The sequence below is a fragment of the Podarcis melisellensis genome, assembly GCF_964234715.1.
Source record: "Podarcis melisellensis genome assembly, chromosome: Z".
Taxonomy (NCBI): domain Eukaryota; kingdom Metazoa; phylum Chordata; class Lepidosauria; order Squamata; family Lacertidae; genus Podarcis; species Podarcis melisellensis.
This window is the reverse complement of record NC_138547.1, coordinates 23,971,724-23,999,394: the sequence shown is the minus strand read 5'-3', so window position 1 is coordinate 23,999,394 and position 27,671 is coordinate 23,971,724. Positions and strand designations below refer to the sequence as shown.

The 27,671-nt window shown below is 41.7% G+C and overlaps 1 long non-coding RNA gene across 4 annotated transcripts in view; it reads right to left on the bottom strand.

Annotated features, from left to right (window-relative positions):
• Positions 1–13,400: 13,400 nt before the first annotated feature.
• LOC309362046 overlaps positions 13,401–27,671 on the bottom strand; it is a 61,408-nt gene continuing 47,137 nt past the window's right edge. For 3 of the 4 annotated variants that reach the window (XR_014164730.1, XR_014164731.1, XR_014164732.1), the window contains one exon: positions 16,809–18,446. This is a non-coding gene — a long non-coding RNA (uncharacterized lncRNA). Of the gene's footprint in view, positions 13,469–16,808; positions 18,447–27,671 lie in introns of those variants that run through there. The other variant, XR_014164729.1, reaches the window with a different exon arrangement.

Genomic DNA, 27,671 nt, shown 5'->3' with positions numbered 1-27,671 from the left:
GTTTCTCTCTCTCTCTTGCATGATGCCCTCATTATATTTTGAGTCTGATTAGGGCTAAGTTGAAACAAGGAGCTCGTTTTCACTTTTGCTCAGTGTGATAATTGGGCTTGTTTTAGCGAAAGACACACACACAGAGAGACATGGAGATATAGAGATATATAAATAAAAATACATATTTGTGCCCCTTTTCAAAAGTTTAAGAGGAGCATTGCTGGACCAGACAAAGTATCCCATCTAGTCCAACATCCTGTTCCCACAGGTGGCAACCAGTTTCCTACATGGGAAGCTCACAAGCAGGATATGAGCACAAGAGCACTCGATTCCCAGCAACTGGTATTTCTTTTGGCACCCAAGACAGAAAATCCCAGGAGCCTTTTACCCTGGCAGTAGAAATACAATAGCAATACATGAAATAAATGAGCATTCACTGCCCTTTCCTGACACCCAGCATTACCTGCCGAAGGCAACTGTCTCACTCTATCTAATGGTCAGGCCAGAACCAGCACTGACTATAACTAAATGCTATGGAACATGCTAACTCCTACATTCTCTATCATAACACCAGTTATTGGGGGGGGGCAATTTATGGGGCTTGCATGCCAATGGTGGGCAGCACTAGAGGCAACAGGGATTACTCTTCCCTTTGTACACTAAAAGTTAAGAGGTGTCTACATACCCCCGCAACCCTGTATCCATTTCTACATATTTTGTACAGGCATTGTCATGGTTCTCCAGCGTTGCTCCTAACTAATGCTTAGTGCAATATATAGATTGTACAGACTTTGACTCATATGTTGATTATTTGTACTCCAAGATTTTCCAGGCTGCATCATGCATCAACCGACGTTATGAGAACTTATTGCCTTAGCTTCACATAGGAATGGCATTACAGAATTAAGATTTAAGGTAACGCCCTCAGCCTTTTTACCCCCAGAACAGTGTTTTTGTGTGTTCTGTAAAATGTTAAAGAGAATATTGTTCATTATGTTTTTCAATGTCTACTTTATTCTGAGTAAGTTTTTTTTCTTCCTCTTCTTCTGTCGTTGCTGATTTTGTTGTTGTTGTTGTTTAATATGAAAACTATATTACTTTGCACGCTTCCTTATTTATGCCTGCAACCGGGAATTTAGGTTCCTTTCGGCTTGGAGCTAAACAATAACGTTACTGCAATTACATTGGACGTCTATCAAAAACCATCACATTTCTGTAAAAGATGCTTAGCTGGTTTCCAGTTTGAAATTTGCCAAACAAGTGCTCACAACCTGCACTATTGTTTCTAACCAGGTGTCAGTAGGAGAGAGAAGAAAAGAGAGATGCAAATTCTGTCACTGAAACAGTTTGAACAGATTAATCTTTGTTATTGAGGATGCCTGATTACAAATCAAGATAAGGCAGTGTAGCAGTATATATTGTTCTTGCGGAAATCAGGAGCATGCAGAAGTTTTTCTTGCTGAAATAAAGAGCCTGCCTTCGGTTTTCCATTCTTGTGTCAGCAGCATACAGTGACTGAATGTGGGAGGCACTCTGCACCACCAAGACCACTTAAGCCTCAAGTGACAGCAAAGAACCCAGAAGGACCCCCCAAGCTATGCACCTACTCCTTCAGAAGAACTGTAGCCCCATCAAAGGCAGGCAAATGAAAAGAGGCATAGAAATTATTCTAATAATCAAAAAGAAAGAAAGATGAGCACATCCAAATAATCAATAAACAGTGAAATTGAGAGTCTCCTCATGAACACTGCACAATATTGTATGAAAACTTATATGATTTGTTGCTTGGTCTTACATGTTTATTTATGGGGATCGATAGCTATAATATAACCTGAGCATTCCTTAGCAGGCTGCAATCCATCAATCTCTCTCTTTCTCTTCATTAACACAGAGAAGGAGCAAACGTGTTTCTTTTGCACGTATGCTGTCATAAGGCTCTACTATAGGATCCATTTGTTCTCTACAGACTGACAGTGCTCTCCTGCCTTGACACTTGCTGGACCGCAGGCAATGGCAATACCTCCCTGCCAATCTTTATTCTTGACTGCTAACAGCAATGTCATCAGCAGGGACAATTTTCTTTTCTTTTTTAAAAAAGTGACATGGGGAATCACCAAGAGGGCACAAACCAATGATGCTGTTCAGGAGTGGTCTGGGGCCCCCAAGCCCTATGTATGTAAGAAGGCGTCATTTTCTGTTTTGTCCTGTATTCATTGCACACTGCACTGTTTCTGTTTCACTTCACTTTGTTTTCTGCCAAAACCAACATTATACATCTCTCTGTCTGATGTGGTGTATGTAGTTTATGTAATTAACTATGGAAATCACGTTGATGTTACATCATTTCACCCCATTCATTTCAATGCAGAGGAAACACAATACAAATGGAGGGGAGCACCATTTACATATTGTTTACACTCTGAAAGCAACAACAATAGTGAACTCTGATCATAATCCCTGGATTGATTTCCCTTCTGGAGCGAAGAAGAAGAAGAAGAAGAAGAAGAAGAAGAAGAAGAAGAAGAAGAAGAAGAAGAAGAAGAAGAACAACAACAACAACAACAACAACAACAACAACAACAACAACAACAACAACAACAACAGAAGCTGGACCTCAGTGTTCAGGCTGAACAATGGGGGTGGAGACATGGGATGAATAGGCAAGCATTGGCAATTTCTGTTCCCCTTTTTGTTTTTATTGGAATCTTCTGACATTCCTAGCAAACCATGCCTTTTGTTCTGGGACCCAGTTCTCCTGTCCTTTCCTCTCCTTTTAAAACCTTTTCATTAAGAAAGCAAATAAACTTTTTTTACAAGACAGCTGTGCATGGTGCAAAGTGCTGTAACCGTAAGACCTTAGCCACCCACTATCTTGATATGCCCGGAGGCACTCTATACATTGATGCTGATTTGGGCCCCTGACCCAAAGTGACCTTCCAAAGGCTTAAAAAGATAAGCTGAGCCCTGTTGGATGAGATCAAAGGTCTGCCTACTTCATCATTTTGTTCCACACAGTGGTCAGCCAGCCAGGGCTACCTCTCAACCTGCCTCCCAACAAATGGGGCACACTCTTCCTGGATTTGGAGATTCAGTTTAGCTACCCTTGCTAATAGCCATCAATAGACCTGTCTGTCTATGTCAGGGGTAGTCAAGCTTTTTAAACCTACCGCCCGCCCACTAATGCATCTTTCTTGATGGTAAAATTTCCTTACCGCCCACCAGTGCTTGATGGAAGGAGGATTCAGGTTGTGCCATAGAACCCCCTACCACCCACCTAGAATCCTGAAACACCCAATAATGGGTGGTAGGGACCATAGCTGTCAACTTTCAGATTTGAAAATAAGGGATAAGCAGCCTCGAAAATAAGGGATCAGCAGCATAGCTGTCAACTTTTGGATTTGAAAATAATGGATCAGCAGCCTCACCTGTCCCGGAGACAGTCTACGGGATATCTAATAATCTGTGATAGCAGTGGGAAGCAGCGGGAAACGGCGCTGAAATAAGAGAATTTCCCGCAAAAAATGGGAAGGTTGACATCTATGGTAGGGACCAGGTTGACAACCCCTGGTCTATGTATTGTCTAGCTCTCCTTTAAAGGGGGTTTAAAAGCCTGTTGCACTCACTGCACTAGAAGAGAGCTCATTCATTCATTCATTCATTCATTCCATTTATCAGTTGCCCAGCAGCAAAAGTTCTCAGGGCAATGCACAAAATAAAACAGGTTAAAAATTACAATTTCAGTAAAACAAGAATCAATAGCAGGGCAACTAAAACAATAAAAGAATCAACAGCAGAAACACAGGGAGTAGAATTTCACAGCAAGAATCAATTAATACAGTCAGTCAGAACTACAGGTGGGCTAAAACTACAACACAATACAAATATCTTTAAAAGAGGGGGTATCATATTAATCTGAAGGTTTCCTCCCCATATTTTTCAGACATAAAATGTTAAAATAATGCCCCAGGGATGGATGGGTGGATGATGTGAGAGCCTGTGTGGTGTAGTGGTTAGAGTGTTTGACTAGAACCTGGGAAACCAGGGTTCAAATCCCCACTCAGCAATGGAGCTCACTGGGTGGCCTTGGGCCAGTCACTCTCTCTCAGCCTAGCCTACCTCACAGGGTTGTTGTGGGGGTTAAATGAGGAGGGGGAGAACCACATATGCCACACTGAGCACCTCAGAAAAAGGAGTGGGATATGAAATAAATAATAATAATTAATATTAATATTTATTCCAGGCTATGAAATAAGGGTGGAGAAATGGAACAATTGATAATTATAGAGATAAATATTGTCTCCAGTTATTGTGGGTTGGAGCATCTTCTTCTGGGCCTACAAAGTAAGTAACCTTGCTTTGTATAAGTGGTTCCCAAACCGCTTGAAAACTGCTGTTGCTCTTAGTGGCCCACTTAATGATTTCTCTGTCAGTTGTAGCACCTTGTAGTAAATACACTGTGCTAGAAGCTGTGTGATTTTTAGTTTTAACTGGACTTCAAACAAAATGGCTTTAATTGGACTTTGAAAAAAATGTGCAATTAATTGTTATTGTTTTCAGTTTTATTGTGTTATTATCTTCCTTAGTGGGTTGTGCAAACCACTATTCTGAACAATGCTTTTTATGGGCTATGGTAGAGAGCACTGGGGGTAAGTTTATGGAACCAAGGGGGCGATGGTCCAAAAGAATTTGGGAACTATTATTCTAAAGTGACTCTAGAGATAGCAACCATTTTGTGCAGGTTCTGCTCCCAGCCCCCTGCATGTCGGTGGAGCATGTAAAAAATGCACCCTGCCCCGTTCCGCCCCCAGTCTTTCCTCCTCTGGGTCTAAAAGGACCCATGCATCAGCAATCACGAGTCATTTGGATGTGCCTAAAATGGTCGCCACCTGTACTTTAGGCTTCTTTGGGAGGAAGCAATTAAGTAATAGCAATAATTCCCTTTCCCTTTACATTTGAATTTTGAATGTATCCAATATGCAGGACTTTGTGCCTTGCTGAAACTCACATCTCTCCATCTACTAAAAATTTCCTCCTCCTTACAATCTCAAATGGCATGCAAAAATGAAACCCCCAAAATCTGAAGCAACAAACTTATCAAAATTTAGATAGGGAAAGAAAAGGAAGACGGAAAAAAAGTTCATATCTCCCCACAAAATCTCAGGCTTCAAATGCAACCTCTTTCCCTCTTGCTTTTATGTGCGGAAGGTAAAATTAGATGTGTGGCTCTAGCCTGTCAATAAAATACAGCTCAGAGTTTGCTGGCTGCAGAGGGCCCCGAAGGTATTTGTAACCACAGACTACAATATGACAATTCTTACTGTGTGACTTCCCAGTTTAATAATTTGAGCTGAAGATCTGATTGTTACCACCAGTTCAGAAAGAATTGCCAGACAAAAAGCCTCCACCTCTCCCTCTCTCTCTCTCTCTCTCTGTACAGTAATTAAGGAGATAATGCAACTGAGGCCTTACCCTACTTTACGTCAGTCCCAAACCACAGAGTATTTGGAGCTCTGCAATTCAAAGTCAGTCCTTCCTGAATGAAGAGAGTTCACTCCTGGGAAGCATAAAAGAGAGTGCAGAGGGTTCAGAAGAATAGAAATCAATCCCCATCCAGCTTTGGCTGCCTGCTTTTTGCATACATATAAAGGTAAACAGCAGTTCAAGTGCCATCTCTTAACACAGGGATAGAAAACTTCTGGCCTGGGTCCCAAATGTGGCCCTCTATCTGACCCTCTGGGCTCTCTCTGGCCACATCCCTCACCAGCCCTGCTTTGTACCCTTCTCTAGTGTTTTTGCTTGGCTGAAATGTGCCCTTGAATGTTGATATTGCCTCTTACTTACCTGCTAGGTTCCCCACACCTGGCTTAGCCCAGCTGCTGCACCTGGCTTCTCTTCCCCAGACTTCCAGTTTAGGGGAAGGAGAGGCTATGCTACCGCAGAGGAATGTCATATTTCAGGGCAGGTAAGAGGAGCCCCAATGTTGTCATTTTGCACTATTTGAAGTAGGTCTCTTAAACAGTCCTTCTGCATCAAAAGGGTGAGTGGAAAGCTAAACAAAACCAACCAGGTTTGTGCACAATGAAGCTGAACACCAGAGCCACCAACCATGCAGCCTGCCTGGGAGTTGACCACTGGTGTACATTAGAGACCTAGTGTTGCTGGAGGCAGGGAGTCTAACAGCCAGTGGAGTCAAGGACAGGCACAACGTCACCATCTTCCTCTTCTTTCCTGCTGAGTTTTACAATGACAACACTAATGAGACTAAGGAGGAGGATGATAACAGCCCCAGTCATTTCCTGGACTGGTTGTAAGGAAGAAGGAAGACAGGAGGGGCTGGCTGAGGGCAAATGGAGGATGGTGGGACAGCACCCCATTTCCCAAATGGACCAGCCTCTCCTGCAGCTGCCCTGTCTCAAGCAGGAGGTAAAATAGAGCATGATTACAGAATCTTTGGTGTGCTGCCCTTTGGCTTGGTGAGTCATTCGAGTCTATGCTAAATTTGTGTAGCAATACTGCCTGAGCCAGCCACAGCTCTTACAGGAGCATAGGAAGCTTCCTTGTACTGAGTCAGGTCACTGGTCCATCTAGTTCATCACAGGCAGCCTCTCCCCTGGGTTCTAGGCAGAAGTTTTTCCCAGCCCTGTCTGGAGACACCAAGGAATGAACCTGTGTCCTTCAGCATGCCAGACAGATGCTCTTCAATTGAGCTGTGGTTCACAACTCCTCATCTGCACCATTATAATTATATTTTAAGGTAGGGTTGCCATATGTCCAGAATCTTCTGGACACATATGGAACATTGCAGTTGGCAGGAGTTTCCGGGTAGAAATCAGCAAAATGTCTGGGAAAATCCGAATGTATGTCAACCCCCAAGACAAACAACTTTGGGCAAAAAAAAACCTCAACAACTTTTCTGTCCTGATCTTCAGTTTGAAAATGGCAACACTATTTGAGGTACATAATTGATTCTCCTAAGGAATGCAGCTTTCACTTTTTTAAAAAAAGTTTCTTCAGCCTGAAAAATGCATAAAAGTACATGGGCTGATTAAATCTAAGGAAGCTGAAGGTGAGAGGGTGGCTGAGTTGGCAGCTTTGCAGGATATCCAGCAATTATGGGTATAGGGAGTAGGATGGTTGAGGCTTTGCCAACTTAGCAATCAACCTTTCCCCATGACCTGAAGAAGCCAAATAGGTGGTGCAAGGTAAGCAGATTTATGCAAATGTACTTGTTATGCATACGCAGGTGGTACTGTGGTCTAAACCACTGAGCCTAGGGCTTGCCGATCAGAAGATTGGCAGTTCAAATCCCCGCAATGGAGTGAGCTCACATTGCTCTGTCCCTGCTTCTGCCAACCTAGCAGTTTGAAAGCATGCAGTGCAAGTAGATAAATAGGTACCGCTCCGGCGGGAAAGTAAACGGCGTTTCCGTCCGCTGCTCTGGTTTGCCAGAAGCAGCTTAGTCATGATGGCCATATGACCTGGAAGCTGTACGCTGGCTCCCTCAGCCAATAAAGCGAGATGAACGCTGCAACGCCAGAGTCGTCTGCAACTGGCCCTAATGGTCAGGGGTCCCTTTACCTTTACCTTATTTGTTATGCATACTTGTTTTTTGTTTTATTAATGAGTGGCACCTCATGAGGATGGAGGTGGTGGTGTCCTCCCAGAAGCTCTACATTCATTGAAATGAGGATGGGGCGGATCATGGTTGTGGAAACCCCAGGATGGCAGTGGTGGCCCCACAAGCTCAGTGTGCTGCTGCTGTCCCAGACCCCCCCCCCTTTAACCACACCACTGACACTCTTGTTCATCCTTGTTTCTAGGATGATGCCATTGCCTCCCCCATCCCTGGCCTGAGACATCAATGACTTGTAAGATTAATCTTTCATGTATACTTTTTCTCAGGCTCCAAGCCAGAATTTTTGTGGAGAGGGAATCATAGCAGTGCAGCTCAAGCATAAACACCAGGAGCCTAAGATGTTTACAGTCATTTTAACGTTCTGTAATTTATTATGTTTTAGTTTGAGTTGAATTGTGTTTTTGTGAAACCACCCCAGAAGCATTGCTGAAGGGCAGTACTGTAAATAAAATATTTTAAAAGTAGCAATAAAATAAAATGCATTAAATATTAAACAAAAGTTTAACTTTATATGACACTAAAAACAACAGCCCAGGCTGCCACTTATTCCACTGATTAGCCCAAAACACTGGAGGCAGGAGCAAAAGGTACATCAAACAACAGTATAGACTATGCCCTTTTCCATCTACTTCCAGACACAAAAGAAGCTTGGGGAGATAGATAGATTAGATAGCTAGATAACTGAAAGCTTAAAAGGGGGGCAGGTAAGGGTGCCAACTTGAATAAAATATTGTGGGGGCCCAGGCAAGCTCCACCCCACATAATCGATCACATGATGCAGTACACACAAACTATGTGAATGGGAATGCACACAATAAAATATTTGAGGGCCAGCTCCCTCAAATATTTTATTGTGGGGGCCGACGCCCTCACAACCTCTAGGAGTTGGCACCTGTAGGGGCTGGTCACCCCCTGTCATGTCTACAGCACTACATAATAAAAATAATCAGCAATGCAAATTCAAAATTGCATTTATATCCCACTATTCCTCAAAAGAACTCAAAGAACATACATGGCTTTCCTCTGCTCATCTTATTCCAACAACAATTCCTTTATGTACGTTGGGCTAAGAAAGCAACTGTTCCAGGATGATCTATTCTAGACAGCAGTCCTGTGCTCGTTTCCTTTCAATCCTACTGAATTTATTTCTGAGTAAATATGTGTAAAGATGAGTGAAGGTGTGGGCTGCAGCTCCAGCCCCTCCCAGCATGCTCCAGCTGGCCAGGAATGATGGGTGCTGTAATCTGCCCAGGAACATCTGAAGTATGCAAAGTTTGCTACTCCTGAGTTGTGCTGCCAATCGGGACCCCTAATCAAGTGGGATTCTGAACCTGGGTCCCTGCAGTCTTACTTCATCGCTCGACAGCACACTTAACTGACTACCATCAGATATATGCCACTGTTAGAATAATCTGCCATCCAACAGCTAGTCATTTCTTCCCATTAAGGAAATGTGTTCTAATCAAGATGGGCCATATTATTTTCATGCACCAAAGAACAGATATATACCTGGCAACAAAGAAAGGGTCCCTCCAAACTGCCAGTGTCTTGCAGGGGTCCCTCCCTGGGCATGCTGGAATTTTAGTTTGCACGGTTAAAGTAGATTAAAGTGGCCTGTTGCCCTAGATCAAGAAATCCACCTTAAAAAAAGAAAGAAATATTCTTGTGGATTGGAAAGTGATGGGGAAATGAATTGAAAAGTGAGGGAAGAAATAATGATTAACGGGAAGGCATATAAACATTCCATTAAGGAATCAGGATGAACACAGGATGAATGCCCTGGGAGGAATTCAACACTGTGCTGAAAATGAATTAACAATAACAACAACAACAACAACAAAAATAAACATTCCATCAGCACAAGCATTTCGGTTTGCCCAACAGAACCATCTTTTCTCCCCGCCTCCATACTGTTATTTGAGTACTCCATGCCATAGCTGTCAACTTTCAGATTTGAAAATAAGGGATCAGCAGCCTCACCTGTCTACAGGATATCTAACAATCCAGGATAGCAGCGGGAAGCAGCGGGAAACGGCGCTGGAATAAGGGAATTTTCTGCAAAAAAGGGGAAGGTTGACGGCTATGCTCCATGCACACACAAGCCAGGGTGGGGGTGGGGTGGGCAATTGGGGCTCAGGGAGAAGAGAGGGGACAAAGCCTCGCTGTGCTGGAAGGAGCCCTTGCACTGGCTCCTGCTAGCGGAACTGCTTAGCTCAGAGTGGTTCACTATGTGGCCCTTGAGGCCTTTTTTGGCATCCCTTGACAACATCTGACATCGCCCCAGTTCTTGCACTGCAAGCTTTAGGAGTGAAGCATGAGGACTCTGACGGGGTCCTCCTGCCTCCTTCCCAAAGCTCAATGCCTCACTTAGCCAGCTTTAGGAAGGTAGCACAAGGGCGGCGGGGGTGTGTGTGTCAAAGTTTGGCCTCGCTCCTCCCCCCCTTGTGACAATGCAGTGTGCAGGTTCTGTGTCAAAGTACTCTTGGTATGAAAAGTTGGACTGCCCTGACTTAGCTGAATCTAGCCCTCTGGGAGTAACCTGGGCTGCATTCACATGGAAGTTTATTCTGTTTTCATGACTTTCCCCGAACTGTTAAGTTCTGCATCATACTTGAACATTCACACAACATAATAGCTTCTGGATTTACAGTGGAATTTAGTGCAAGTTTAGTGCCTATTTCCACGTCATTTGCTTCCAGAAGAAAATCTATTTGCTAATAACATGGAAATGAGTGCAAAACTTTTGTTATATTCCACTTTAGTTCCAGATGTGGCTTTTACATTGTGTGAAAGCTGAAATGTAATGTAGAAATTAACAGGGAGGCTTTGTGAAAACAGAATAAACTGCCATTTGAATGTGACTGAATAATGCACACAGAATCCAGAGAGAAAATAAATGGATAATACTTTACTGAGTAAACTGAACAAGAACAGTGTATAATTTCAGAAGAAATAAACAGAGAGGGTTTGTCTTTCTTTACAGTTTAGGCCTAGTCCATAGTAGGGAGACATATGACAACTACTCAGGGGAAACCTTCCTAGAATGATACAACCAATCAGGGTATATGTTCCCTCAGCAAGCATCATACCACTCTGCCTGGTTGCTAAACAACACCTGACACCAAGACCCTTTGTTATCTGACTTGAACGCTAACAGGAATAACCCTTGCAAACAAAATGATCTCTGATGTTCCACTTCCAATTTGCTTGTTGTCATTTAGTCTCCCACTAAAACGAATAGAAACAAATGCTCAGTAAATACTGGACACAGGGTGAATGCACAATAATCAGGTCACTTGGAGGAGCCCAAAACATAAGACATTAAAGGGTCCGTCTTCTCTTCTTTCCAAAGAACTTGCCTGGGAGAACACGTTGCCTGTGCCCCACACCTCTGTGAAAACCAGTGCTGATCTCCAAGCAACTGGTGATGGTAGTACTTATGTCATGTCCTTTAAATCCACAGTTCCCTTAACAATGATAAATCTGTATGGAAGAGACAGAGAATGCTTTGGCAGCCTGACAGGCACTTAATGTGCAGAGATGAATAAAAGATAAATCACCACTTCTGGGGATGAAAGAATCAAGCTGTCAGTCAACACACACTGGAGGTGGGAGGGGGCTCTACAGTGCTAGTGATGACAACAGTTGGAGGGGAAAATAATGAGGAATTAACAAGTGTTTGGAAGGAAGAAACATCTAAAGCTGCCATCCACAGGGATGCAAAAAAATAAAAAATAAAAATAGTAGGCCAGAATACTGTTTTTATTAGGTTGCTGTAGTTCTAACTTGCTCATCATCCTTACCCCACCATCTGGAAATCTTTCTATAAAGGTCTTTGAATTCCTTTGGATAACTCAGGAGGTGGATTTTGCTCTACCCCATATCAAGCCAGTGTTTCCTAAACACCACCACCAGAAAAAAACACCTCCGTAAAACACTGGAGGCATTTCATTCCTACAGTCCTCCCCGCCACACCCATCAAATGTGGAAAAATAAGAAGGACCTAGCTTGAAATGAGGACACTCCATGTATTTTGCATGAGTCCATGTATCTCCAACACAGACTCATCCAGGGATTCGACAGGCAGTGGGGGTGGGGTGGGCAGTTGATTCTCCTGCAGGCAAATGCTTCAGAGACACAGAACTGTTATAGGAGCAAGGCAGAGTGGTTGGAAGGGGCCAATGTATGGAATCATTCAAGGAATCATTCAGAGATACAGCCTGATCTGAAGGTAGAAGAAGAAGAAGAGTTTGGATTTGATATCCCGCTTTATCACTACCTGAAGGAGTCTCAAAGTGGCTAACAATTTCCTTTCCTTTCCTCCCCCACAACAAACACTCTGTGAGGTGAGTGGGGCTGAGAGACGTCAAAGAAGTGTGACTAGCCCAAGGTCACCCAGCAGCTGCAATGTGGAGGAGCGGAGACGCAAACCCGGTTCACCAGATTACGAGTCCACCGCTCTTAACCATGCTGGCATTTATCTGACAAAATTTATATACCACAAACCTATAAGTGGTTTACAAAAATATATTAAAATTATCAGTCAAAAGAGGCATGCAAGATTGCCTTACCCCATAAATGCCCACTCAACCACTTCATTCTGAGGAACTTGCAGAGTTACAGGTGTCTCATAACACCCACTCCAAATCAATTGAAAGAAGAACTAAAGAAGTTGAGGTGCTGATATCTGAAAGTGTGTGTGTGTGTGTGCATGTGTATGTGTGTAATAAAATAATAAAAGTTAAAAAAAAAGTACAGTGGACGCGTGGGTTGTGATTCAGCGCTTCTGCGCATGCGCAAAGTGCAATTTAGCGCTTCTGCACATGTGCAACCGCCGAAACCCAGAAGTAACCCGTTCCAGTACCAGTTTCAGCAGTCCGTAACCCAAAAAAAACGCAACCTGGAGTGTCTGTAACCCGAGGTATGACAATATATAAAAAACCCCTTTGAGAGGGAAACAAATTATTATTTACTTATTTGTTTTATTATATATGTGTGTACTCTTTAAAGAGAAAAAAGGGGGAAAGGGAAAATAGCAATAGCAATAACAATAAAGTGGAATAAAAAGGTTTTTTAAGGTGATGATAATAATGGGAGGGCAGGGGGAGAAAAAAAAATCTGTGAGATCCCCCCCCCCCATTTAATTTTTAAAAATGAGAAATAAAAAATAAAAAAGTAGAGGAAGTCAGGGCTGAAGTGGTGGTCCCAGGAAGTGTCCTGTGTTGGTTCAGGGCTCCTTTATGGGTGCCACCATTTTAATTCTTGAGAGTTAAATAAGTATTTAAAAATATTTTTTTTTAATTAAGAATTTTTTTGTAAATAATTCTTTGTTGGCTTTACAATTTCAACTTCAATAATTATTTTGCATCAAAAAGAGAATGGGAAATACAAAATAACCAACATGAAGTATAAGAAAATAATTTTTGGGGCTCCTGTGTCTGTTTCCAACCGACAGTGGCACCCCTCTGCCGACAGGGGAGGGCCCGCACAGCAATACCTTTAATGCGGTTCCTTGATGGGCTCCTGCCCACTACCCTCATGCCAGTCACCAGAGAGGTTGGGTGGGTGCCAAGTCTGGAATGGGCTGTGCGCTTCTACATGGCCTCCCTGGTTCTCCCAGTCCCCTCTCTTGATGGCTGCAGTGGGGGCTGTGGCAGTGGAGGCTGGTTGCGTTGGGCGCCCCTGGCTCCCCCATGCTCACAGCGGCAGTGTTGGCGGTGTGGGGACCAGCCAGAGAACCCTGTTGGTGCTGGCAGTCCCCATGAGCTTGGTGCGGCCATGGTGCTTGTCATTTTGCCTCGCAGGAAGTCGGCCAATGGCTAGAATCTTGTACACACAGAACTGAAAAGAGAAAACACCAATGAAAGAAGATGGATTTTTGAGCGAATGGACCATGCAGAACTGGCAAAACTAATGACAAAAATAAGAAACCAACATGATGGACTATTCATGGAAAAATGGAAGCCCTTTTTGGGGTATCTGGAAAAAAAATATCATAATCAGATGAAATTGCAAGCGGGATTTGAAATATGAGCAGTGGAAGAAAAATGATAATACATGAAATAGAAGAATAAGTCTTAGGTGAAATGCTTATTAGAATGCAGTATGTAAATGGGATTAAGAACAGCATGGAAAGAAAGGCGGAACGTCAACGTTTAAAAAAATGTATAACAAATTTGGAATCTGGAATTTATATGTAAAGATAAAGTTTAATAACAATTTGACACACACACACACACACAAAAAGAAAGTGCAAATTTCACAGAGTTGCCTTTAAATGTGAACTAAATTGAATTTCTCCAGAATCCCTACCTTGAGGGAAATGCCACTGAACACCATATAACTTACTTCTGAATGAGTATGTATGGAGCTGCACTGCCAATTCCCAGGTTGTGTTTTATTAAATTATCTGGAAGTGTAAAAATGTTAACATTTCGAGCGACCTAATGCAGACTGTGTGATGTCACCACCTATTCAAAATCCAGTTTAAATGTCTCTTGCGGATATGACATAAACCTTCCCTGAACTTATTAATGTATTTTTATTGAGCTCTTTCTAGAGCAGGGAATGAGTGGAGAGAGAATGCTGTGTCTCCATTCAGTATATAATCTCCAGATGGCATACATCACTCAGCCCAGAGTCAACTTTATTAAATAAAATGTTTTCCTGGAGCGAAATGTGCTTGCTTTGCTGAGTCCCCTGTTAGGGTGGCAGGCCCAAAGAGCTTGGCTGATCGAACTTGTTTTATCAGATTTATTTTAACAGGCCTTCAAGAAGAAATGGGCTGGTTGCTTTTGCCAGAATTCAGGACAAAAGAGCTCAAAAAGCTGGCTAGAGAGCATAATTCTCCTTTAGAACAGGAGGTGGGTAACCTTTTCTTTGGTCCAAGATCTGCATTAATCCTTGACTAACACTTCAGGGGCTGAATGCAAATGGTGATAGGTGACCCAAGATAGTGTTTGTGTGCATACATACTAGCTGATTCATGCAGATTGGATTAAGAAGGGCATAATCCTCTAATTTCTCTCATCAAATGAATAGCCATGGGTAGTCAGCGGGGGGTAGGGTTGAGACTAACAGATAGTCTGGAAGAAATACACTTTGTACTTTTCTGCCAAAGTGCCAAGCTCCACTCTTCCTCTTTCTTGCTGTCTATCTCGCTTCCCTCTCTTCTGCCCAGTGCAGCTATGAAACTGGCTACCACCATGTTGGCTTAGATCTGAAGCCATCCTTAGAAATTTGAAGAAACTGTTAACAAAGACTGTTTTTCTTCTTCTTTACCAATGGGACCTCTGTATTGTGTGTTTACTCTTGCAATGCAATTGGTGTGGGAATGAGACTGGATTGGGGGGGGGGCTGACTGACTGGCTGGCCAGGTAGCTCCAGATTTCAAGGTTTTTCTTTAGCTTTGTGAACCAATTTCAAACCCAAGACAACACCCTCAGTGGGGAACTGCTGCTGGGTAAAGCATACAGGTTTCTCAACCATGTCTCCCAAAGGATACCATTAGCAAACCCCTTGTAATCTCAGTTTGGGCAATGGGGAGGATCACCACTTTGCTTCTTGCCTTTCTCATGTCTTCTTGCAGAACCTCAAGGTGTCACGTTATTGGGCAACAGTCTACAATCCACCTTAGAAGTGGACTCTGACGAAGAGGTCTCAGCATCCCGACCTCCACTGCTGGATCGCCCAGTTTAGAGGATGCAGCTTTGTCCAACTCTTCCAACTCAGGAGACACCCCTTTGGGCAACCCTCATAACCAGCAGCTGCAGAATAAGGCAACAGCCCTTCAGGCAATAGACAGCTCCTTAAAGCTGGTGGGACTAACAGGAGTTATCAGGCCAATCAGTTTTTTTAAGCCCTCAAGACTGAAATATGCTGCTGAGGGTATAGCCCAATATTGGGAAGCTGTTTTCAACAAAGGAGGCCTTGGGTTGCTGCCTTGCCTTGCTCTAAAGACCAGCTACCTCTGTTCTTCTTCTTCGCCATTACTACCACCAGCTCATTTGTAAGGTGGAGAGGCAGTGAGCAGCAGGCTTCTGTGCACCATCACTACTGTTTGTTTGCTTGCTCCATCACTTCCTCTAGGTCAGAGTGGAATGCAGGTGAGCAATGGCTCTTGTGGTCCTTCAGCAGGTGCCTGACATGCCAACCCTTGACCCCACCCATGGTTTGCAAATGCATTCCATTTTGTTTTCACACACAGATGTAGATCATCCTGCCTTCCTACCTCTGGCATGTTCCTCCTGAAGTTTTTATAACTGCTGCTGAATTATAAGTCACTCTTGCCTGGATCTAGCTGGCTGAGAGCTGTATGCAATTGGAATTGTACTTATCTTCAGCTCGCTAGGGTTCATATGGTCTGCAGGGGGAGGGGGCTCTGTGTCTTGTTCTTAAGCCTGATCCATGAGATGACAGCACACATATTTTATTTTATTTTTTTATTTTTATTTTTTTATTTTATTTTATTTTTTAATACTGCCTAAGCAGATGATGGGCAATAGCAGTGATAATTTGTTTGGCTGGGTATGGGGGTGGGGGGTGGGCTGGACTTAATCCCTAGCCCTTTGCTTTGACCATCAGCTGATTGACATGGCCACTTTATCTGCCAAGGCAAAAGACATAAAAAGTATGAATGGGAAAAATCTATCCATTTTAGTTTTTCTCGGTTTCTTATTTTGCCAGTATTAACTTCAGTTTGCCCATTTCTACTTTGGGTGATTTAAAAAAAATGTACATTTCTCCTAATATGTGCATTCCTGTACACAATTGTGCCTTTGATGTGCATTTTTGCAAGGATGCTACTTTCCTTAATATGTAAATCTGCATGCTCAGGTTTCCTCAAGTTACACATTTTTGGAAATGTCTACTGGTTGATGAACACTGCGCAGTAAAATTCAGAGCAGTGCACATTTCCAAGGAATGCTGCATTTTGGCTTGTGTACTAATTGGGAAGTGCCAATCAGGCGGGTGTATATTAAGATGTAAACCAAAATGAACTTCTCCTTCATGTCCCTAATAGAAAATTCCCTTGTTTGTTTAAATGGTTTAATACAGAAGCAGAGCTGCCCTCCTGACAGTGATATTGCTGCAGCTTAGCTAGAAGAGATGGAGTAGAATGGGTGTCGTAAGTCTAATGACAGAAGATTCATTTTCAAGAAGAAACAAAATGACACAAATCTTCTTAGAAATAACCGTTTTATTGATTATAGAGGTAGTTGATTATGGAGGTAATTCATTTTTAGGCCTCACAGACTCCCCTTCATGATTTATTAATAAATAATAAATCACATATATTCTTTAAGAAATGCAGTACATACTTGAATAGTAGTATTAATACGTTGTAAGCATCGAAATAAGATGCAGGACCATATGATTACACATAAAAGTAATGACAGTAAAATTACAGTAAGCTGAATAAATGATTTTTAAAAAAAGAAAAAAGAAAGAAAAGCAGATGCTTTCAATGAGTAGCCATAAAAGATATCCCACCAATGATATTCAGTAAGAGCAGATTCCTGGGCAACTCTACATCGTATTTCATTATTATTAATTTGTTAACCTTTGTAAATGACATATTCTATTCGGCTCAAAAGTCCTATTATCCTTTATAAGGCCCACTCTAGATTTACACGTAACATATCCATAGAATACAGTTTTGGTCCGTAACTACCAGAATTGCTGCAACTTTACATATTTCTCCTCTCCTAATGTTGCCTTGAGTGGTATTTTACAAAGATATTATTCTCATAAACAATATATCCTTTCCCCATTTATAAATATCTAGGTGATACCAACCATCAATAGTTGCCCATTCTTTCTGTAAACCCATTGCACGAAGAACCCCTTCTACATTTTTCTCTAGCAAAAACATATGGACATATTCCTACAAATTCCACGCCAATTGTTATAGTGTAAAGTATCATATAGCCACAGCAGTTTCATTTCTTATATGAAGTATTTGAAATACTGTTTTATTCATAGCCTGCATGGCTCTTTCTGAGAGTCCTGCTTCCAACAAATGTAACCTGTAGGAATCAACTGTATCACCTCCTTGCAATCTCAATTTCTGAAACTGTAATTGTCCCAAGGAACTTGTTTGCCTGTATCTCAATATCGTAGGCATTTGCAATTCCTTTTCTTGTACCTATTCCTCTCAGGATTGTATCCAACAAATCCCTTCTGGAACAGGCTCGTTTCCACTGAAATAATTTAGATTTTGCCAATAATTCATAAAACTCATTGGTATAATTTCTACAAAATGGCAAAGAGGTAGACACATTTAAGCCTGACGTATTGAAGTTTATATCCTATTGGTGCAATAAGGGTTGAAACAATACCCTTCATCTTCCATGACAAAGTTTAATAACTGAAGGAGTATTTTTCTCCTTATTTTTGCAAATACAATTATACTAAAGAAGACCCAAACACCATGTATTGTCACAAACCATTTTTTCCAGGAAGGTATTAATCCCAATCCTCTAAGAATAATAACCTAAATGATGTGGAAATAAACCAAAAATGTTTTTCTTCTTCTTCTAGGTCAAAATGGCTAAGTAATGCAGGTTGTAACATACGGTATTTCACCAATACTTCTTCTCTTTCCCCCACTCTTCTTTGTAAACACAGCCACTGGATGTTTCCTTGGTACTAAAATAGTTTGAAATGTATGTTGGTTGTGTTTTAATGTTATTAGGGATAGTGTTTTATTCCCTGTTTCAGTTGGTGAATGATAATGGTTTCTGGTTACTTCCTTTATTACACTTGGTAAAGGTCCTCCCATTTTTTTCAGTTGTTGGAGCTCAATATCCTCTTGTTTCTTTGGTCGACCACAGAAAAAGACGAACAGAGTCACACAGACACAGAAACAGAAAGAAAAAGAGAAAAAAAAGAAATACATAATCATTATTCAACATCCTTCATCAGGCATCAACCTAGAGAAATTGAAAAAGGCTTTAATTGATTTCAGTGTACCCATTTCCGTTTTTCACCATCCATCTATATAAGACAAGAACAGGGATAAATAAAATCCTATATGGCTTATGGACCCCACCACCAAGGTGTTGCTTGGCTCCTAAATCATATCCATTATCAATTCGATTTTAATTGATTTTTATAATGAAATATTTTTAGAATGTGTGAATATCTGATAGTTTGATAGTTTGATTGTTGTTAGCCGCCCTGAGCCCGGCTTCGGCTGGGGAGGGCGGGATATAAATAAAATTTATTATTATTATTATTATTACTTGTAAGCAAACTGGTAACATAATGTTTTCCCTTTTAATTGCTTCGTTCAAATTATCTGCTTATAACCAAGTTTCATGTATTTCTTGCCTCATAAATTCACTTTCCTTTAAAAGTTTTAAGAAATTCATTTCTGATTCTTCCATCCAATACTGTGACAGGAAATCCCAAAGACATTTTAAATCCAAATAATATCTCATAGGAGGACAATCCTGCTATCCGTCTTTGGCTGCTTCTTGTAGCTGCCAACACAGTGGGCAATTTTTCATCCCAATCCTTCCCAGATTCCCCCCCCCCAATCTTCTCAACATTTTTTTTTGGGGGGGGGTCTGGTTTAATCTTTCTACCTTTCCTTTCCCTGTCATCCAATTATCTTTAGCCCTTTTTTATCACACTCTTGTAAGAGTTCAGATTTCTATCTTAAGGCTGATATCACTTCCAAGACTTTGGCATCTTTTACATTACATTGTCCTTCAATAATACCACAATTGAATCATTTTGTTCCTGCCAAAAGCCAAGCCCATTTTATTATTTGGGAGCCAGTTTGATACCAACTTCCATCCATAAATATTGCACAATTGCTTTCAGACAGTGAATTCCATTCGCCTTTGAGTATATTCACAATTTCTGTTGGGAGCACAGGTGAACAATCATTGGTACTGCCAGTTTGTACAATAGATACCATAAGGTCTGGTATTTTAATAGTTTCAGACACCACACCCTTTTGTGCTAAATAAACAATCCATTGAGCTAATTTGGTAGAACTAAAGACTGGCATTGTACACTGTAAAACCGTGGAAGCAGCAGCCATTTCACATTCATCATATTTCAATTCATACGCAATTGGGCGATATTCCTTATCAAATTTCTGATATAAACCTGCTTGCAAATGTATAGGTCATGGCCATGAGTTCTGGCCATGAGCGGGGCCAGTTTGGTCTCTGGATTCCTATCATCTATTTTATTCCTACTTTCGTTCCATCAAGGGGCATTTTTAAAACATCTACATCCCGTATTGCGTTTGCTACTTCTTCCATTTTACTATTTTCCCAATTTGCTCCACTCCTTGGCTCTATCAAATCTGCATAATACATTCCCGTATATATATATCTATATATATCTATATCTATATATCTTTAGTTATATATCTATACAGTCATACCTCAGGTTGAAGTGGCTTCAGGATGAATATTTTTGGGTTGAGCTCCGCGGCGACCCGGAAGTAACGGAGCATGTTACTTCCAGGTTTCGCCACTTGCGCATGTGCAGGCACTCAAAATGACATCACATGCATGCACGGAAGTGGTAAAACATGACCTGTGCACACGCAGTCACGTCTTATGTTTACTTCAGGATGCGAACGGGGCTCCGGAACGGATCCCATTCGTATGCAGAGGTACCACTGTATATATATCTATATCAATATAGGCATAAACAAAAGGCAATAGGATCTTTCCCCAGTTTTTAAGTCCAATACAAAACTTGCTTTTTAACTTTGGGGAGACCTGTCTCCCCCATGTAATCCCTTAAAGCTAAATTTATTCCTAAACGTAGGACTGTGCTTACATGCTCTCCCATTCCATTCATCATTCTCATTAATCTATTAACTTCTTCAGGGGTAAGCCCATGTTTCGATATCTGTTCTGACAGCTTAACTGCTTTTCCTACAGTAGAACTTTCCCCTTCTACTTGGGTTTTTAATTCCCTTAATTCCCCAGTTGTCATCTGTTCCTGTACTTCAGTAACTATCTGTAACTGCCTTTGCCCTGCTCTCCTGTTCCCCCATATGTAACTCTGAGGCTTGTGAATTCCTTAACTCCTATGGGATTACAGCAGGGATCGTCCTCACAACCATTATCACAACCAAAGAAATCAAATCCCTCACATAGGTCTTTCTTATATGCCCTCATCTACCTTCCGTTCTATTTCCATATGTAAATTTTCTACTTCATCTTCGCCATTTTTAACAGGTTTTCTCCTTGAAGGAGAAGCTTCTGTTGCAGCATTTCCTTTTCTATATGCTCCACACTTTCTCAATTTTTTTTCTTCCTCCTTTTACCAAGATTTTCAAAACCTTTACTTGTGCAGCCATTTCATTGAGTTCAACTCTATTAAAGTTCATTGGTTCTGGGCATTATTTATAAGCCAATCCAACAAATCTTCCATAAAACATAACGCCATGTCCCTTTTCTGTACAGGATCTTTTACCCCGTTTTCTTATCCAGCATGTCTGCTGGTTTCTAGGACTTTATCTTTCCAGGTATATTCTTCCTGGGTGTTTTCAGTCTCCCTCTTTTTATACTCAAGCAGAGTTTATATCTCATTTTTAAGAGCAGCGCTTTCTTAGTCTATCTTCCCAGGTCTATCCTAAGTTTTCACCTGTTTTGTCCTGTTTTATACTCAAGCAGAGTTTGTATCTCCTATTTTATACTCAAGCGGAGTTTGTATTTCACTTCTTAAAGAGGAACCCTTTTTTCCCAACATCTTTAGCTCATGGGCTGTTCCTGCAGCACCAAGATTTCTTTATATTTCTTAGCCGTTCGTGGCCATGACCTGATTTCGGAGTACTTTGCCAATCCCAATTCCTCCATCTGGTCTGATTTCCCCCCCAAATTTTCTCCATACAAAAAAATCTTTCAACCATTCTTTAGAGTCCTCCCCCATTGCTCGTCTAGGTCCCCACCCCACCCCGGCAAAAAAAACTTTTAAAAGAAGCCATTACGTCTTTTCTTTCAAATCGCTACTGATCCCATCCTCGTCGCCAGTTCTGTCATAAGTCTAATGACAGGAGATTCTTTTAGATCAGAGCGTTTTCAAGAAGAAACAAAGTGACACAAATCTTCTTAGAAATAACCCTTTTATTGATTATAGAGGTAGTTGATTATGGTGGTAGTAAATACTAAGAACTCATTCACTCCTTTCATTCATACTCACTGGATGGGTGGACCCACCAAAAAAGGTGATCAATCTTTTTTAAGAGTCTGTGGACGGCCACCTCTGCAGCAAGTAAGCAACGCGCTGTACCAGGGTTTTACCAGCTGTTATATAGTTTCAGGTTCGGTCCTCGTATGGCTGCATTGTCTTGTAATGCAGGGGGTTGGACTAGATGATAGCTGTTGTCAGGCTGATTCCTCAGATAGTTATGAATAGTTATTTGTCCCAACATGTCTTTTGAGAACAGTGGCTGCTGTCTGCTGGACCAGGTGCTGGGCCAGGCCACGCACATAAAGCACAGTCCAGCTCTTCCTCTGGGTTAACCCAGAGGTAACTTGTCTCAGCATGTCCTCTGAGAACGGTTACTTGTCTCAACATGTCCTCTGCGTGTCCTTGACTTATCTCGGTTTTAATGTATGCTGATGACCTAGTACTTGTATCCAGAACCCAGGTGGGCCTGAGACGGCTGCTTGCAAAATTAAGTTCATATTGAACGAGGAATGCTTTATCTATAAACTATGATAAGACGCAGGTCACTGTATTTGGGAAGCGTTCTAAAAAGCATGTTTGGCACCTAGATGAACACATCATAAACCAAGTAAATACGTTTAAATATCTGGGATTGATTTATTCAGAAACGGCATCTTGCAATACACAGCTATCCAATATTAAATTGTAAGCCTTTAAATCAGCAAAAGCCATTCTGAAATTCGCTGCCTGTAAAGGTGGAAATCTGGTCAATCCAGCTCCATCTGTGTATAAAGCAAAAACAATGGCCCAGATTTTATATGGTGCAGAGGTTTGGGGTACCTCAAAGGTCTCCGGTCTGGAACCCCCACAGAATTATTTTTTAAGAGTTCTTTTAGGTTTACCCAAAGACATGCAATCTGCCATGGTCAGGTTGGAAACTCGCATGTTGAGCATAGAGCGCCAAATAGATAAAAGAATTCTCTGTTACTGGTTTAGAGTTCAACAGATGGAAAACACTAGGCTACCGAAAAAATGCCTGATTGAGCTCTCAAATGGATTACCCCTTAAAACTGGGTACATCATGCTGCCCAACTGATGGGCAAATATGACCTCTCAGTGACTGAGATTAAAGAACTCCCCTTATATTCACAGAAAAATATTTTTAAACGAACCAAAAGGGCAGTGGCAACTAAAAACTATCTAAACTCTATGTGCACATCTACATGCGCCCCATTGTATTTTAAACTTAGAGAGGTCAATGAACACATATCTTATTTTAATGAATTGCCTTTTGCACAGCTTCGAAAAGCTTTTACAGAGCTACGACTAAATACAATAAGCTCTGCTTATAGGGATGGGAGACACAGAGGCATACCAAAAAACGAACGCGATTGCATTAGGGGATGTTCTGAAGTAGAGGACCTTATGCATTATATCTTGCACTGTCCATTATATAATGATGCAAGGAAAAGATTTTTGGTACCTATAATGACAGGGTCCCCTGGCCAGAACCCCCTTGACATGATTTTATATCTCCTTGCAGACGCAGATAAGTATGTGACCTGGCGGGTAGCACTTTTTGCAACTGCTGCTAGGAAAATTAGAGCAAATTATATAGCCAAGGTAGCCATTAACTGTAAAGGAGATGAATTTATTTGATCCTATCTATCTACCTCAGGCTATGCTCTATCTTTGTCACCACACTCTGAGTATAAATTGCACACTGTATTAATTGATATTGTTTTTAACATTAGTGACCATGTGATGATTTTAGCTTATGAATTTTATTATTTAATGTTTTTATTTGTACATTGGGGTATTTTATAGCTTTTTTGGGGGGTACGTAATGTTTTAATAATATAAATGTTTTAAGTCTTTTTTTTATCAATTCAGTATATTTTCTTTTAATTGTCAAATAATTCTGTGTACACTGCGGCAGCCTTTGCCTATGTGCAATAAAACTGACTGAGACTTGACTTATCATGTCCTTTCAGAACAGTTTTTTTTTATTTAATCTCAATATGTCCTCTACATGTCCTATGACTTCATCAGGCACATCCTGCTTGTCCATTCCACCAGCTTGTCCATCTTTCCTATTTTCTTCAAAATCAAGCAATGTCTATCTTGATCTTCAGAATCAAGCAGTCTCTATCTTTATTTTTATCTTCAGTGTCACATACCATCTGGTTGTACTCACACTTCAGACATATCTCCATTCATACCATTAGGCATACTAAACATATCTTCAATTATTCCATGAGGTCATTTTTAGGCCTCACATGGGGGCTGCAGAGGTGCACCAGGGAGAAGCACCACTTAGACTCTGTCAGTGGTCCTGCACAGCCTACACCTCACCAGTGCCCTGCCTCACCTCTGTACTCCCCAGGTAAGCGGCAGTGATGCTGATATAAGGAGGGTGGCACCAAAAGGATACTGCAATATGAAATGTAAAACAGGCTTACCATGTCCAAGTTCACAGGGATGCTTCCAATTTTCCCCTCTGTATTTTTCCTGGATGCTAGAATTCTGAATAACCCAGACTTGCTGCCTCCCTTCAAGTAGGACCTGTGACACACTGAATGGGTTTTGTAACACACCACCCCAATCTCCGAGTGGTGCGGGACTCCAGGGGTTGCAAGCGTGCTTACCAGAGTCTGTGTACCCTTTGGGGACAATGAGGCACAACAGAGACTGTGGTGTCTTTATGATATATGGTTTTATTTACACATTTATACCTTTCCCCAAATGGAGGGATCACAGAGGATTCACATCATATGGGGGTCTGGCTTCCCCATTAAGGGCACAAAAATCCATCCTTTGTGTCTCTTAGTTCCAGCCAGTCATCCCCAGCTCACATGGAGTTCTGCTGCTCCTTCTCCTTCTTTCTGCTAAGCTATTCCAAGGACCTCTGGCCAGACTGCCTCATTCTAAGTTGAAACCCTAAACTAGACCTTTGCCTCTGCCCATCAGCACACAGCAAAGAGGGTTCCCACTCTCCTTTGCCTGGCAGTCTTGCCCTCTGACTGTTTCCTCGATGGGCCATCACTGGACTTCATCCTATCCTAATGGCCCATCCAGCTGCCTCTGCGGAGCTGGAGTGCCTCGTTAGCATAATTATATCCAGGGGGTTCCGTGCTTGGCAGTTTAAGCAAACCTTGATTTATTCTAACTTTTACCAAATTCAGGAATTATGGAGAAGATCTGGCACCCATGAATTTAGCGGAATATGCCCCCACTTCTGCAAACCCATAACTTATTTAAAGGAGCCTGAAATAAAGCAATATAGATCCCCCCATGACACTTGGGGCCAGTGTGATGTTGTTAATGCACCCTTCCAGACTGGTGTTTTATTGCAGGTGCATTCTGCAATATGTTCTTGTATTAGTGGTGAGTTTATTCCACTTTAGTTTGTTCTTGCAATGCTTCCCCAGTGCTACCTCATTATTGCTATCTGGAGGGGCTGCAGCAAAACAAGAAAAATGAACCAGACCATTTGTGGTATAAGAAGTTACACTGTTACAGGATTTCAGCAGGGAGCAAGGGTAGATTATCAATGGTATAATCAGCATAATTGCACTAGGGCCAATGCCTGCAAGGGGCCCCAAGTCTGAGCTTTCATTTTTTTTTTAAAAAAAGTATGTCTCTAGCCTTTCTGGAAGGCAAGTTACGAATCACAATGTCCAAGGTATCAACCTGATTGTAGATAAGTGTTTCCTAACACCAGGAATGGAGGTTTCATATCATTCTGCTGAGCAGTTTCACAACAACCTTGCAATGTAAGCTTGGTGGAGAGAGGGCGACAGCCCCAAGGTCACCTGATGAGCTTCTCAGGTGAGTGGGCATTTGAACCTGGGTCTCTTTGCTTCAAGTCCAAAGAGAACAGGGATGGGCGGGGGAGGAGGTAATGCTTATCCCAAATTGTGCAATCTCCTACTTTATGCTTCTGACACGGCAACAAACAAAGAAGAATAGGATTTCATGTGATTTCTACTGTAGCAACTTTTTTTATTTCTGGGAACCTTGCATACAAGCACATCAGATCTTTGCCAGCTCATCAGGCGTAAATGCTCTGTAAATGCTCTTCGTAGCTAAGTGCAGTTGTGCTTAATGAATTAAAGATGAAAGTCACAGCAGGGGGCAAAACTGCTAGAGAGGGGAGCACTTTTCTTAAAGGGCCAATTCAAATCTTTAGATGGGACTCTCTGGCTCTTTAAAAGTCATGTCTAGAGTGTTTCCTTGAAGATCGTGGGAGCTGCCTGTATTTTGGAAGATGTAATAAGTAGAAGAATGTAATGAGACTTGTTGCAAGCAAACCCTTGTTTGCTCACCCCTATAGCATCTAGTCTGGGAAAGAAGCATCGTTTGTCCTTTAGCCTTTGACCTGCAGGGTTGTGACGCTAGTGAAATTGATAATTATATAAGAACATAAGAAGAGACCTGCTGGACCAGGCCAAAAGCCCATCCAGTTCTGCATCCTGTTCTCACAGAGGTACAACAGCTTCCACAACAAATCCCACTCATAATGTGTTTGGCTGCAGGATCTGATCCTCCACACCTCACCAAAAACTATTTTTGAGCTTGGGAGGCTGAGAACTTTTGCTCACGGGGAATGTAGCTCTCAGGCTCCAAAAGGTTGCTCACCCTGGATGTTAAGTGTGCAGGGATTTACTCTGCATGCCTCCTAAGGTCCATTAAAGAAAGGGGAAAACTTGCTTTGGAACCCCCTGCCTGTGGACATCAGGCAGGAACCTTCAGTGTACTGTTTTTATTATTTTTATTATCCATCAGGTTCCAGGGCAAGTTTCTACAGGGCAGGGCAGATCTATCTCACACTCTATTGTAAGCCAACTTTGACAGGTGGGCAGGACCACCCAATTGTAAATCAACTGCTGTTATAATGTCAGTTAACTGCCAGGTGGATTATCTCACCCACCTGTCAAATTTGACCTACATGGGCGTGGGCAGATAAACAGTAAGCAGGGTTGAATTCACATCCGTTTTTGTTTCTTCAGTTCTCAGCACCTGTTGCGTTTGCCATTGTTTTCCATATATGACTAAAATCATATATTTCCATTTCTTCCATTCTTTTTCCAAAGGAGCGCCAGAGATCTGATAGCTTTTTCCTCTGAGTTTAGTCCTAGTTGTACACAGAGCCATTCCTCCAGAATCACAACTCTTCCATTTGGCTGTTTTATTCTTCCAAACACCTCTGTGAAGGACTTTTCCATTTCACCATTTGTTTCCTCCAACTCTACCATTTCAACCTCTGCCAGTCCTTTATCCATATTCTTCTCCAAAGTCTCTGTATCATCTTTGATTCAGCTGTTCATTTCATTTGTCCCTAGTTTACTTTCACCCCCCCCCCATTTCATCAATCTTTGATCTAATCGATTTTATTTGCTCAGCAAACATTTGCTAAAGAATGCCAGCAGTCAGTGGAATATCCAAAGGTATACTTGCCATACTGAATATTTTTGATCTTATTAACAATCCAGTCTTATTACATCTCCCATCTCCGCCATGAGATCTTCATAGCCTTATCTCTTATTGTAACATGAGAACCAATAGGCATTGCCCATTTCAAATAAACCAAGTCCTTCCCCACAGGAGAAGTATCTGTGAGATGTGGATGGATGTAGGCTTTTCCTTTTGTTATTATTTTTGCTAACTTTTTGTTAAGTAAGAAAACTAATAAAAAGCATATGTGTATATATATGTATATATTTGCTTTCGTAGATTTTCACGGGTACAGGAATGCAGGTTTTGGTGTCCTCGGGTGTCTTCCCGTGTAAAAGTTGGGGTGTCTAGGCGACGTTTCGACGAGGTCTCACTCGTCATCTTCAGGCTGGTGCTTTCGGCTTCTTGTTACTGGAACAGAGCAGGATCTCAGTGTTTG